The sequence below is a fragment of the Gracilinanus agilis genome, chromosome 2 (genome assembly GCF_016433145.1).
Source record: "Gracilinanus agilis isolate LMUSP501 chromosome 2, AgileGrace, whole genome shotgun sequence".
NCBI lineage: Eukaryota > Metazoa > Chordata > Mammalia > Didelphimorphia > Didelphidae > Gracilinanus > Gracilinanus agilis.
In genome coordinates, this window is record NC_058131.1 from 337,685,164 (window position 1) to 337,699,935 (window position 14,772).

A 14,772-nucleotide genomic window follows, 5' to 3' on the forward strand; every position below is an offset into this window, starting at 1 on the left:
GCTTGCCCCAAATCTTAAAATAATAGTATTGACAATCATTCCGCCACCTTAATTCAACTCCCTCCAGAAACCTTTGGAGAGTCCATCCCCCAGATCACTGCCATCTCCCTAATTCTCCAACCCTCTCTCCTGCAGTCTCCCTGTACCTTAGGAATCCAAATCATCTCAGCATCAGAGGCATCTTATGGTGCAACAGAAAATGGCTTACCCTGGGAGACAAAACCTGGCACTGCCACTAATTTGATGTGTGACCTTAGGCAAAGACCCTTTCTCTCTTTGGGCTTCTTCACTGGAAAAAGGGAAGGGGTTTTGCAAGATGGTCTCATGGCTCCTCTCTGCTTTCAGGGTCCCCATTCTAGCACGCCATTACCACCAACATGAGCATGAAGGGTAATAACACCTGCAATACCTACCTTTCAGGGTTGTTGAGACAGAAATGTGAAAAGCTTTGTAAGCCTTAAAGTGCTATAGAATGTCAGCTATTAAATCCTAGGCACTTTTGGGGGGATTATCTATGGTATTTTGTTATCTGCATCACTGCTTCTGTTCCCTGCTTAGTGAAGATAAGGAAGTGTTGACTAGAGCAATAAGAGTCTCAATATCCTCACTGTCCAGAGGTTCCCAGATAGTACTGGCTAGAACTGGGTAGTGACTCCTTTCACACAACAATCTGATTTCTCTCCCCTGGTGATAAGTTATGACTGAGCACAGTGGATAGAGTGTCAGGTCTGGAGCAGGGAGGATCTGGATTCAAATCTGGCCTCAGACACTTCCTTGCTGTGTGTCCCTGGACAAGCCACTTAACCTGATTTGCCTAGCCTGTGCCCTTCTGCCTTAGAGCTGTTACTAAGAGTTTAAAACAAAACAACAAGTACTTGTTAGTTGATTAACCAAAAGGGATGATGGTAATATTCTGTGTATTGGCAGTGCCACTGCCCCATTCCCCCTCAAACCTATTGGCTGGGAACGAGGACTTGGCATGTCACCTGTAAAGGTTCCAACTCTGCTCAATTACTTCTTGGACTGTCCTCATTCCAATGGCCAAGACACCATTCTTCCCACTTACACACTGCTTTATAATTGTCAAAGTCCTTTTCCACCTATTCTCTCATGATTCTGATGATGATGATAATTAATAGAGATACCATTAATAGCACTTGAGGGCTCTTGCAAAGCTCTTCACACATGTTATTTCATCTTATCCTTACAATCTGTTGAGGCAGGTGCTATTATTATCCTCCCTCTACAGATGAGGAAACTGAGACAGAAGATTACAACATTAGAAAGGGCCTGAAGTGAGATTTAAACTCAGGTTTTCCTGGGTTCACATCTAACACTCTATTTGCTACACCACAGTGGCCCATGGGAGGTATTATTTCAGATTAAAATAGGGGGAAGAGAGATTAAAAGCATTTGCCCAAAGTCACCTATCAAATAAGCCAGTGATTCCCAAAGTGGGTGCCACTGCCCCCTGGTGGGTGCTGCAGCGATCCAGGAAGGCAGTGATGGCCACAGGTGCATTTATCTTTCCTATTAATTGCTATTAAACTTTTTTTAAAAATTAATTTCCAGGGGGCTAAGTAATATTTTTTCTGGAAAGGGAAAGGGTAGGCCAAAAAAGTTTGGGAACCACTGAAATAAGCGATGAGGGCAGGACTGGAATCTAGGCCTCCTTACTCCTTTGTCAAGGACCCATCTCACCCCACCTCCATCATACCCTTGTGGGTGATTATTACCATCGTTCCTTTCAGTTAATCAATTGACAAGGATTTTTTTGGTTTTCTTTTAAAAATTCTTACTTTCTGTCTTAGTAACAGCTCTAAGACAGAAGGGAAGGGGATAGGCAAATGGGGGTAAGTGGATTGTCCAGAGACACACAGCTAGCAAGTGTCTGAGGTCAGATTTGAACCCAGGACCTCCCTGCTCCCTCCTTCCTTCCCCCCCCCCCATTTCTGGCTTCTTGAAGGGTTCTTTCCCTCACTCGCCTTTGCAAAAGGCTTCCAAGGAGCAGTGCTCCTTCCTTATTCTACCCAGCAGGGTCTGTGCCTCTGATGAGGTAATTAGGATTCATTGCCACGGGGCTGGCAGGTTCTCTGTATTTGTTCAACAGGAGAGACAGCCCCCTACATAAATGTGTGCACAGTGAACATGGTACTTATCCTCCAGGGAAATTGAAAGGGGGGCCAGTGTACAAGGAACAGAGCCGAGAGGAAGTAGATGTGCTGAAGCTAATAATAATGGCTCCTATTTCTATAACACTTCCAGTGGGTTGATGGCCCATTTTCCTCACAACTGGCCGTGCAGCATTGAGGAGGCAAATGAGGAAGCTCAGTGACTTAGCCAGGGCCACATAGCTATCAATGAGGATTGGGAAAGGATTTGAATCCAATTCTCAGACCTCTTCACAGAATATCACAGGATATTTTGTCTGAAAGCCACCTAAGTTCAACTCTCATTTTACAAATGGGTAAACCAAGAGGACTCAGAGAGGGTCCAAAGTCACACAGTCAACGAGAGTGTAAGCTAATGACTGAAACCTTTGGCTGGACCTTTGTAAAATGGCTGGTGTGTCCCCAAATGAAGCCGTTTGGGCTTTTAGTTTCTTATTTAATTCATTTTAAACCTTCCAAAATTTTAAGTGAATCTTGCTTAAGGCCCTGCTGACGAACCCTCTGATTCTGAAATACTTCTGAAAATTGAGCCCTTCTGGCAGGAATCTAACTGGTGGCAAATGGAGAAGAGAATGTTAACAAACAGAGGTTCGCCCGTAAATCATAATGACTTCCTCCTGCAAATGCATTGACATGGTTTAGCTGTGCAATTAGGCACCTAATTATGCTGAAAGACACAAAGCCCAATTATGGCATGACCAAGCCTGAGGCTTCTTCCTTCTAAGAGAGACTTTGCCATACATTCCTTTTCCTCTAGTTTTTGAGAAAACTGGGGTAGTGTTGCTAAACCTTATTAGGAGAACTGTAAAACAGTGGGTGGCTACCTCAGGGTGGGAGATCCAAGGTCTCATCCTATAAAGCAATATGATTGTAAGGCTAGATGGGACCCAGGGACCGCTAGGTGGTTCAATGGATTGAGAGCTAAATCTAGAGATAGGAGGTCCTGGGTTCAAATTTGGCCTCAGACACTTCCCAGCTATGTGACCCTGGGCAAGTTCACTTAACCCCCATTGCTTATCCCTTGTCACTCTTACACAATATTGATTCTAAGATGGATGGTAAGTGTTTTTTAAAAAAAGCCTGGAAGGGCCCCCTTGCATTTGGATGTGTCTTGACCCACAATTGGGTACTGAGCTCTGGTTGGTATTTCTTTTCTGAGAACTCTCCAAAAGAAGGGGCCACTGGTACACCAAAAGGAATGGATCCAACAGCCTCTCATAGGGCCTCAGTGCTAGGCACTAGGGACATAGAATTACATAAGACAGAGGTCCTGCTTTCACTAAGTCTATAATCTAGTGGGTCAGAAAGAGAAGTCCACGAATAACTGATATAATTGAGAATGAGAAAGGCACAAAAGAAAGATGCAGAAAAAGTACCATGAGAAATATGAAGGGAAATTACTTTGGAAGGTGGGGAGGAGAGTCAAGGGGTCAGAAAATAATTCATGGTATTCACTCCTGAATTTAGACATGAAAGAAGGGAGGGGGGAGGAATCTAAATGGGGCACAATGTGAGCAAGGACACAAAGACAGAGAGAGGGCAAGGCCTAGAGCTAGAGTAGTACAGTTTGGATGAAGTAAAGACTAGGTAAAGGGGAATGCCCGTGAGAGGTCAGACAGGAAGAGTATAACCAAGCTGTGTAGGACCTAAAAGTCAGTCGGAAGTTTATATTTTATTTAGTACAAAATAGAGAGGGGCAGCCAGGTGGCACAGTAGATAGAGTGCCAGGCCTGGAGTTAGGAAGTCACATCTTCCTGAGTTCAGATCTTGCCTCAGACACTTACTAAGTGCTGGGTGTCTCCAGGTAAGTCACTTAACCTTGTTGGTCTCAGTTTCCTCATCTGTAAAATGAGCTGGAGAAGGAAGTAGCAAACTTCTCTAGTATCTCTGCCAAGAAAACTCTAAATTGGGTCAAGAAGAGTCAGACATGACGGAAATGTTTGAACAACAAAAATGGAAACTGAAAGGTTTTGGTTTTGTTATTGTTGGTACCAGAGTCAATGAGATTTAGTCCCAGGTCAGAGGAGTAAAGTTCCGGGGAGTGAGGTGGCAAAATGAAGGAAGCAACAGGAATAGAGCCTTGGAAACATTCATATTTGAATCAGAAGGGAAAGTCTTCTTTGGAAGCTAAGTAGAACAGCATTCAATTGGACTCTATTTAATAAGTATTTATTAAGTGCCTACTGTGCACCCCTGGCAGCTAGGTGGCAAAGTAGATAGAATGTCAGGTTTGGAGTCTAGAAGACTCATCCTCAAGTTCAAATCTTACCTCAGACACTTTCTAGCTGTGTGACCTTGGGCAAGTCACTTCACCCTGTTTGCCTCAGTTTTCTCATCTGCAAAATGAACTGGAGAAGGAAATGACAAACCACTCCAGTTTCTTTGCCAAGAAAACTTCAAATGGGGTCATGAAGAGCCAGACATGACTAAAATAATGAACAACAACATGTGCCACTAATTGTGTTAGGCAATGGGGACCCAATGGCAAAAACCACATAATCACTGCCTTCAAGGAGGTAATATTTGTAGTGGAAGGCTGGATTGGAGCATTTTCCATGGAGCTGATCCCCTTCCACTGAGGAATGCTCCAGTTCCTTTGCTAAAGGACTTGTGTAACCAGAGACTTCTGTTGGTCCCTTTCTTCCTGGGTTGGTGGGGCAGAGTCAAAGATGAGCCAAGTCACCAGTCATCTTTGACACAACACCACCCCTCCCCACTCTCTTATCCATCATGGTGGCTGACTAATAGCTTCTGGCCATTCATATTCTTTAGCATGTGGGCAGAGCACATCTTACTAGAAGGGACCCAGCATCATTGTAAGTACTCTGGTCTAGTCCTTTATTATACATTCCTTTGTGGAGCAAGAGGTGGGGAACAACATAGACATAGAAAATTAAATGCAAAATATTTTCAAAAAAAAGTTCCAGGATGAGAACTTAGTAGCGATTTGCAGGGAGGGAGTTGCAGTATAATAGGGGTTTCCAAGGGTACCATGGAGGGGGAAGATAGAGTGGAATTGGAGGAGGGATGGGCATAAAGGATCAGAGTTATAGACAAGGAGGGGAGATAAAACATGTGACTCAAGTTCACATTCACAGGAGAATTCACAGGAATTCTTTTTTTTTAAACCCTCACCTTCCATCTTAGAATCAATTCTATGTATTGGTTCTAAGGCAGGAGAGTGGTAAGGGTTAGGCAATGGGGGTTAAGGGACTTGTCCAGGGTCACACAGCTAGGAAGTATCTTGAGACCAGATTTGAACCCATGACCTCCTATCTCTGGGCCTGACTCCTAATCCTCTGAGTCATCTAGCTGCCCCTAGGAAATCTTGATGGAACCATTGGACCATAGGTCACCATAGAAGATCCTTCATAGGCACAATGTTATTGTTGATATAATCACCTCTGAGCAAGAAGTAGAAGCAAAGGGTTCACACTGGGCAGAGGGAACAGTATGAACAGTGGCATGGAGGTGGGAAAACCTATGGGAAGCAAGAAGTCCTGTCTGGCTGGGTCAGGAGTCTGTGGCAGGTTAAATAAGGCCTGCAGTAGGTTCAAGAATACAAAGATAGAAACAGCACAGAAGCTGCCCTCAAGGTGCATATAGTCTAAAAAGGGAATTAAAATGTGCATGAAGATAACTATGATATTCCTTCAAAAGATTAGAAAGCATGTGGTACTGTGGAAAGTGCACAGGAGTTGGAGTCAGAACCTCTACATAAATCCTGGATCAGCTATTTTACTCCCTTCTTGACCTTGGATAAATCTCTTGACTTCTCTAGGCTTCAATTTCCTCATCTCTCAAATGGGCTGGACTAGATAATTTCTGAAATTTCTTCCAGTTCTTAAGTCGATATTCCTATGATCAAGCATGTGGGCGCAACTTCCACCAACATAGATGGCAGCCTTTCTGCACTTTTGGCAGGCAGTCTGGAGAGCTTCTGGGGCCAAAAAACTTCATCTCCTAGAGACCAACCTTCAGCACTCAGCTAGGCTAGTATTCTGATAACAGCAGACTGGCCATCCTCAGGATGCATTCAATCAATCAGCAAGCATTTATCAGGTGCTTACAGTGTTCCGGACTCTGTGCTGGATTCTAGGAAAATAGTTCCAAAAAGGAGCCAAAGGCAGAAGCTTTCCAACATGGGAGGACCTGCCAGAAGTGTCCCTGCACCATCATAACCTTAAAGAGGCCATAGCAAGGCATCAGAAGAGGGCCTCAGTGGGGCCAGTTTGCATTGGCTTTCTCAGTTTCCACAAAGTAAGGTGCCTACCCTGCTTTCTTCAAGGAAAGGATATGAGATCTGAGGAAAGAACACTGAAGGAAGTCTTTAAGAATTAGAGAACCTTAGGGCCATCTGGGTAGTTCAGTGGATTGAGAGCCAGACCTAGAGGCAGGAGGTCCCAGGTTCAAATCTGACCTCAGATACTTCTTAGCTGTGTGACCCTGGGCAAGTCACTTACCCCCATTGCCTAGCCTTTACCTCTCTTCTGCCTTAGAACCAATACACAGCATTGATTCTAAGATAGAAGGTAAGGGTTTAAAATAAAAATATTAAAGAATTAGAGAACCTTGGGAGCAGCTAAGTGGCTCAGGGATTGAGAGCCAGGCCTAGAGACAGGAGGTTCTGGGTTCAAATCTGGATTCAGACACTTCAGACACTGGATAAGTCCCTTAACACCCACTATAGCCCTTATTGTTCTTCTGCCTTGGAACACAGTATTGATCCTAAGACAGAAAGTAAAGGTTAAAGAAAAGGATAATCAGAGAGCCTTATCAGGTTGAAGGAAACCCAATATCACAGGAAGAACACCAGAACTGGGGTTGGGGCCCTGAGTTCAAGCCCCATCTGCCATTTCCTGCATAGCTGCATGACATTAGATAAATCATTTTCCTCTCTCCAGTTGGGCTCCTTCTCTGTAAAATGGAACCGATCATCTCTAAGGTTATTTCCAGATCTAATGTTCTAAGATTCTGTGATTTATAATGTTATCCTGGACACAGTCGAGGAAAATATTCCCCATTATGGATTTTCCCTCTTAGTATCTTTGAATTATGGGCAGATCAGAAAACACATTACTTACGTGTATAAATATGTATGCGTGTGTGTGGGTGTATAAACAGCTCTGCATGTGTGGTCAAAAGCCCTGAATTCAAACTTTATTATTCACTGATTAACCTTGGAAAAGTCACCGTCTCTCCGGGCCTCGTTCTCATCTATAAAATTGGATCCAATGATCTCTACGGTCCCTCATAGCTTTGATCTTCAGGGATGAGGGCAGGGATGAGGCCGTAGTCCAGCCACTCCTCACCCCTCCAGCCCCGCATACCTCCCCCCATCGGTGGTGTGGCTGGAGGCAGCCAGGCTCAGGGAGATTCACCAGGATGCAGAGAACCGGGCTGTGTGGGGAGGGGAGGGCTGCAGAGTCACAGGCCCCCTTTGTGCATTTTCTTTGACAAATGCAGCTGCTTCTTAATTATTTATGGAAACGCCAGGGAAGTGGGCAGGAATGTACTGCTTCAGCTAGTTTATGGAAGTCGTGTAGACACAGCTCTACGGGCTGCTCTGGCCCCTGCCAAGACCTGGGCTGGAGAATGGGCAAGTGAGCCAGGACCCAAGGAAGGCAGGCTTGTCTGCTTTTTCAGTTCTGCCTCAGCTGGGACTATACCAAAAGGACAGGAAGCCCCTCTCTTTACAAGGTCAGTCCTGAGGGCTCTCAGCTCTCCTGTTCTGGTGGGTAGCACAAAGAGAGCAGGATGTGTCCTTAGAGATCACCCACCTAGCTGAAACCCTTTATTTTACACATGAGGAAACTGAGACCCAGAGAGTGAAAATGATTTACTCAAGGTCATGTGGGCAGAAAGTAGCAGAGCCAGAATTCAAACCCCACGTCATAGATTCCAGAATCAGTGCTTGATGTTACGGTCTGCCTGTGAGGGCAAGTCTACAGCCTGGCTCCTATCATCTGGGTTCAGGCTCCTAGGAGACCCAGAGCTGGGCTCTCCTCTTATCCCTGGGGACTTCTCTCTCCCAAGGGCAGAAGGTCTGGCCTCAGCTCTAATTGGCACTGACCTCCAGCATACTTCCCAGGAAACATTATTCTCTGAGGGTACAGTTCTGTGCCTGGGGAAAGAACAGCCATGTCCTGAGAATGCCGTGTAATGAAGCTTCTGAATCTACTGTTTTCCATGTTATGTGTGTACAGAACAAATGTATTGCAAAGGGGTAGCTAGATAGCACAGTGAATAAAGAGCCAGACATGGAGTTGGGGAGGTCCTGGGTTCAAATGTGGCCTCAGAAACTTCCTAGCTATGTGACCCTGGGAAAGTCACATAACCCTGATTGTCTACCCCTATAAAGCTCTTCTGCCTTAGAATCAATACTTATATCCATTTTAAGACAGAAGGGAAAGTTTAAAAAAAAATTTGATACTAAGACAGAAGGGAAGAGTTTTATTTTTTAAAATTCAAAACTAGTTCTAATCTCAAAAGAAATAATAATTTTAACAGCTTGCATTTATATAGTATGTTAACATTTACAAAGTGCTTTACAAATATCTCATTCTATCCTCCTAACAACTCTGGGAGATAGGTGCTACTATTATTCCTATTTTATAGATGTGAAAACTCAGACTGAGAGGTTAAGAGACTTTTAAAACCCTAGAAGGTAAAGGTTTAAAAAAAAAATAACACGTATTATATACAAAAGCAACTGCTTCTGTGCTTGGGGGGGGGGGTGAACATTTGTCCGCAAGTCTTTGTGTTTAGATAGACTGTGAAGGATTCTGCTGCACTAGAGTCTATGCACATATGTAAATATATGACTGCATAGGCACATGTCTACAGAAAGCTAGACTTTCCCTGTGGCAATGCCCGCTGGGTGGCTGGAGCAGGCCTGCACCCTCTCCCATTCCCTGAACATTACAGCCCTCCCTGTCCCCACAGCAGTTCTTGCTTCTCTTCATTCTCCAGCGCACATTGTACTTTTCTGGCTCCACGGCTCACCACGATGCTCAGTGTGCCCCAACCAATGGCACCTCGGGGTGCAGTCTGCCCATGTATATTCATGTGCATGGGTGTGGTGGTCCCAAAATAGAACAAACTCTTGGCCAATGCTAGTTTGTCGAAAACAAAATTTCCATTGGAAGCTCCTTGAGAGCAAGCATTGCTCCATATTCGCCTTTAAGTCTCCGGTGCCTAGCACTGAGCCTGGCACATAGCAGGTGCAAAAGAAATCTTTGTTGAACTGAGTCTAATCAGTTTTATTTTTCAGTGGACGCCTATATATTTTCCTTCCAAATATTCCATTTTCTTGTCTTTTCTTTTGAAACCCTTGACTTGCCCAGGGTCATTTCGCTAGGAAGGGTCTGAGTCAAATTTGAACCCAGGTCCTCCCAACTCCAGGCCTAGCACTTTACCCACTGTGCTATCTACCTGCCCCCAAAGATTTCATTTTCAAAGTGATTTCATTTGACAGGTACAGCCCACACTGGGGGCAGCCTATGTTTTCTTGGACTAATCTGGTACATGTACACGCATATTGCTGTATATATAAGCAGTCTCAGACTAAGGAACATTTTAATTATAGGATCACAGATTTAGATCTGGAAGGGTTTCCAAGGGGTCATCTAGTCCAACCCACTCATTTAACAGAGAAGGAACATGGGACCAGAGAAGTTAAACAGCTTATTCAATGTCACACAGTGAGTGGCAGAGGGAGGAGAATTTGGACCCAGGTCCTCAGACTCCAAATCTCGTATCCTTTCCTCCTGTCCCATTGCCTCCTTTCATTTATGAAGGATATATAGATACAAGCAGGAGGCAAGAGAAGGAGGAGCTGGTAGACTCCTGCCAAGCAGAGGGCAACTTCCTGAGCTCCTGAGTTAGAACTTGGAGAGCATGTCCCTGTGGAAACAACCTTCCACCTGCGGCTGGGCAGGCGTGAAAGAACAGTGTATTTCAGTGGCATTTCTGATGAATGTAGTTCTCATAGGCTGGCCAGAAACCTCACCACCAGGGATTACAGAACTTTATTTCTCTGAGGAAATTTGTTCTGAATGTTCTGAGCCCCAAACCCATTTACAAATGAACTTCCAGAAAAGAATAACAATAGTTACATTTATAGAGCATTTTACTATTAGCAAAGTGCTTTACAAATAATATTTCCTTTGATCCTCACCACCACCCTGGGAAGTAGGGGCTATTATTATTCTTATTGTACAGAAAACTGAGGCAAACAGAGGTTGAGTGACTTGTCCAGGGTCATGTAGCTAGCAAGCATCTGAGGCTGGAACCCAGGACTTCCTGATTCCAGGATCTCTTATCCACTGAACCACCTTGATGCCTCTGTAGCAATTAAAACCTATCATTAAATTGGGGCCAGCCTGTGTGCATCTCTCCATGACAGGGGCAAGGATATAGCCTGAACCCAAGATTTCATTGGCACAGCAACCTCCTGCAGTTCATAGTTTTAGAGAGAAGCCCAGAGCACTGATAGATGGAGAGACTTTGCCAAGGGTCGCACACCCAGTATGGCAGAGGCAAGACTCAACCCCGGTCGTCCTGACTCTGAGGTTGGTTCTCTATCAGGTACACTGCGGATATCAAGTAATAAGTGTAGACTATCAGACACAGAAAGAACCTTAGCGATTTAGTCTAAACTCTTCCCTGAAAAGATGGACAAACTATCCAGGAATAAGAAAGAGACCTGATCTGGGTCCATTAAAACATTATTAGTTTGGGTTCAAATCTGACCCCAGAAAGTTCCTAGCTGTGTGACCCTGGGCAAGTCCCTTGCCTACATTTACCTAGCGCTTGCTGCTCTTCTGACTTTCTTTTTTTTTTTTCAAACCCTTCCCTTCCGTCTTAAAATTAATACTGTGAGGGGCAGCTGGGTAGCTCAGTGGATTGAGAGCCAGGCCTAGAGACGGGAGGTCCTAGGTTCAAATCTGGCCTCAGACACTTCCCAGCTGTGTGACCCTGGGCAAGTCACTTGACCCCCATTGCCTACCCTTACCACTCTTCCACCTATAAGTCAATACACAGAAGTTAAGGGTTTAAAATAAAAAAAAAAAAATTAAAAAAAAAAATTAATACTGTGAATTGGTTCCAAGGCAGATACTCTTTTGTCTTTCTGATATTAAGACAGAAGGTAGGGGGCAGATCGATGGCTCAGTAGATGGAGAGCCAGGTCTAGACAGGAGGTCCTAGTTGCAAATCTGGCCTCAGACACTTCCTAGCTGTGTGACCCTGGGCAAGTCACTTAACCCCCATTGCCCAGCCCTTACCACTCTTCTACCTTGGAATCTAAGAGAAGGGTTTAAAAAAAGGTAAAAGATAGGGACTAAAAAATATTGTTTGCTTCTATAAGAGAATGTAAGTTCCTTGAGGGTAGGGACTATTCCCCTTTCCCTTCTGTATCCCTATTTTTTTTAAACCTTGTTCTTTTTTAAAAAACCTTACCTTCTGTCTCAGAATCAATACTATATGTATTGGTTCTAAGGCAGAAGAGCAGTAAGGGCTAGGCAATGCGGGTCAAGTGACTTGCCCACGGTCACCCAGCTAGGAAGGATATGAGGTCAGATTTGAACCCAGGACCTCCCATCTCTAGGCCTGGCTCTCAATCCACTGAGCCACCCAGCTGCCCCCAACATATCCCCATTTCTTAACACTGCTGGGTACTCAGTGCTTAATAAATGCTTGCTCACTGGTGAATTAATGGATAAAGGCAGAGTTGGAATTAGCACCCCAACCAGGGCTTCACTCCCTGCTTCCTCTCAAATATGCGTGCATTGATCTATTTAATATTGAGGGCTGTCCCAGAGTCCTCAATCCTGCGATACAATATAAAAGAAAAGCTCAGAACAGGTGTCAATCTCTCAGTGGGAGCCCAGGCTGAGGGGGGGACAAATAGAGAGGTGGGTAAAGGCAGCAAGGCAGGAGCAATCAGGGCTAAGCACATTTATTATATTTAACTAATTAGTGTCTTCACATTCCCCTCACGTGGGGCTAAGCAGCCTTGGAATTCTAATCCGCTAAGTCAATTAGATTAGTCTCTCCTTGGCCTGCACTCCCTCTTCCTTAACCCCCCAAAAGAATCAAAAGAGAGGGAGCCTCAGTTTTTACAGAAAGAATACAGCCAACTGCCTGGGCTTAAGCGCTCTATGTTCAGGCAGCAAACAGGCCATTCAGTAACTAAAAGGCCCTCCTTGGGGAGGGGGTGTGAGAAGGAAGGAACTCGCTGAACTGAAAACATTTTGGATTTCAAAATGTTACTTCATAGAAGGTCAAATGACACTCTGGATGGTTCCAGCATTTTGAAGGCAATAAAGGCCAAAGAACAGGCAGAAAAGAGTCTTTGGATTTTTGTATTGTAAATGCTGCAGAGGGATAAGAACGTTGTTGCTGGAACCAAAAGCTACCTCCAGCCCTTATTGGCTGTGTGATGCTGGGCAAGTCACTTCTCCTCTTGGAGTCTCAGTTTAATCATCTGTAAAATGGGGATAAAGACACTTTCCCTACCAACATCACAGGACTTTTGTAAGGAAAGCATTTTGTAAGCCTTAAATAGTTATAGAAATGAGTTGTTATCCATTAATGGTGGTGATGGTGATAGTTACCATTAGTATCACTGTCCCACCATACTTTTCTATTGTCATCCAACTTTTTATATGCCTGCATCCTTATAGCAAAGACTTGTTTCTTCTCAAGGAGGCCTGGAGGTCCTAGAAGGAAGGGACCGTGGTCCGAACTTCTTTGCATTTCCCAGAGTTTCCAACATAGGGCTAGGCACATAGTAGATGACAAATATTTGCTGAATGAATCCCATTGTGTTCATGGAATAAATTCTACACTAGAAGGCTGAAGACCTGGCCTCTGGTTCTGAGACTAACTCACTGTGTAGTCTTAGACAAGTGACTTCCCCTTCTGGGTTTCAGCTTTCTCATATATAAAATGAAGACATTAAATAATGTTACAGCTTCTAAGGTCCCTTCCAGCTCTGACATTGTGTGCTCCCCTCCTGAGTCCTAGCATCCCAGAATCTATGATCCCTTCCAGTTCTGACATTCCAAGTTCTGAGGGCCCTTGTAGGTCTATATTCTATATTCTATATTGTCTTCCAGCTCTGATATTTCTACATTCTAAAGTCTTTTCCCAGCTCTGACATTCTATGTTCCAAAAGCCTTCCCAGGCCAGGAATTCTATATTCTATGATCCCTTTCAGTTCTGATATTCCTTTTTCTAAAGGCTTTCCTAAGCCAGGCATTTCTAGCTCTGACATTCTAAGTTCTAAGGACCTCCCCAGCTCTGACTTTTTATATTCTATTTTTATTATATTCTGTTCCATATTTATATTATATTATATTATATTATATTATATTACATTACATTATATTACATTACATTACATCATATCATATCATATATTATATTACATTACATTACATTATATCATATCATATTATATCATATTATATTCCATTTTATAATAAAGGTCACTTTCTATGCCTGGCATTCTATAGTCTAGATGTCTTCCAGCTCTGACATTCTATGTTCTAAGATCTCTTTCCAGCTCTGACTTTCTGTGTTCTAAGACCCTTCCAAGGCCTGGAATTTTATAGCCTATGATTCCTTCCAGTTCTGATATTCTATGTTCCAAGGTCTTTTTTTAGCTCTGAAATTCTAAGTTCTAAGGGCTTTCCAGGTCTGACTTTTCATATTCTATTTATATTCCGTTCCAGCTCTGACATTCCATGTTCTAAGGTCTCTTTCCAGACCTGGTATTCTATATTCTATGATGTCTTCTAGCTCTGATATTCTATGTTCTAAGGTCTTTTTCCAGCTCTGACATTCTATGTTCTAAAAGCCTTCTCAGACCAGGAATTCTATATTCTATGATCATTTCCAGTACTGACATTCTAAGTTCTAAGGGCCTTCCTGGCTCTGACTTTTTATATTCTATTTGTATTTCCTTCCAGCTCTGACATTTCATGTTTTAAGATCTCTTTCCAGCTCTGATATTCTGTGTTCTAAAAGCCTTCCAAGGCCAGGCATTCTATATTCTATGAACACTTCCAGCTCTGACATTCTAAGTTCTAAGGACCTTCCCAGCTCTGACTTTTTATATTCTATTTATATTCCAGCTCTGACATTCTATGTTCCAAGGGCCCTCCAGGCTTTGCCTTCTAGATTTGATCATCATTCCCAGCTTTGATATTCTAGGTTCTAAAGCCCCTTCTAGCTCTGACCGGTTAGGATTCTATGATGTTGCTTCCTTATTCTTCCCCAATTAAAAAAAGTCTACCCACCACAAACAGAGCACCTGGTTTGCCAAAAATCTCTATGCGCAATTGTCATAGGAAAAAAAAATTGCAGTGATTCTGCTCCATTAGATTCCTCGTTCCCCTAAATAAAAAATGTCCCTGGGAAGCCCAGTGAAAAACATCAGGCTTCATGCAACCTTGGCCCTTACATAGAGAATGGATTTTCTCCCCCAGCTCCTCCTCCTTCTCCTTCTCCCTATCATTTGTTGTTGTCATTCAAGGGGGTTGAAAAATCTCCAGCCTTTAAAAATCACAATGGTGCAATTTTTTCTTGGGCT

The 14,772-nt window shown here is 43.6% G+C and overlaps 1 protein-coding gene across 1 annotated transcript in view; it reads right to left on the reverse strand.

Moving 5' to 3' along the window:
- The window catches only part of VSTM2L (V-set and transmembrane domain containing 2 like), an 84,149-nt gene that overhangs the window by 9,588 nt on the left and 59,789 nt on the right, over positions 1-14,772 (reverse strand). The gene's annotated exons all lie outside the window — the stretch shown is intronic.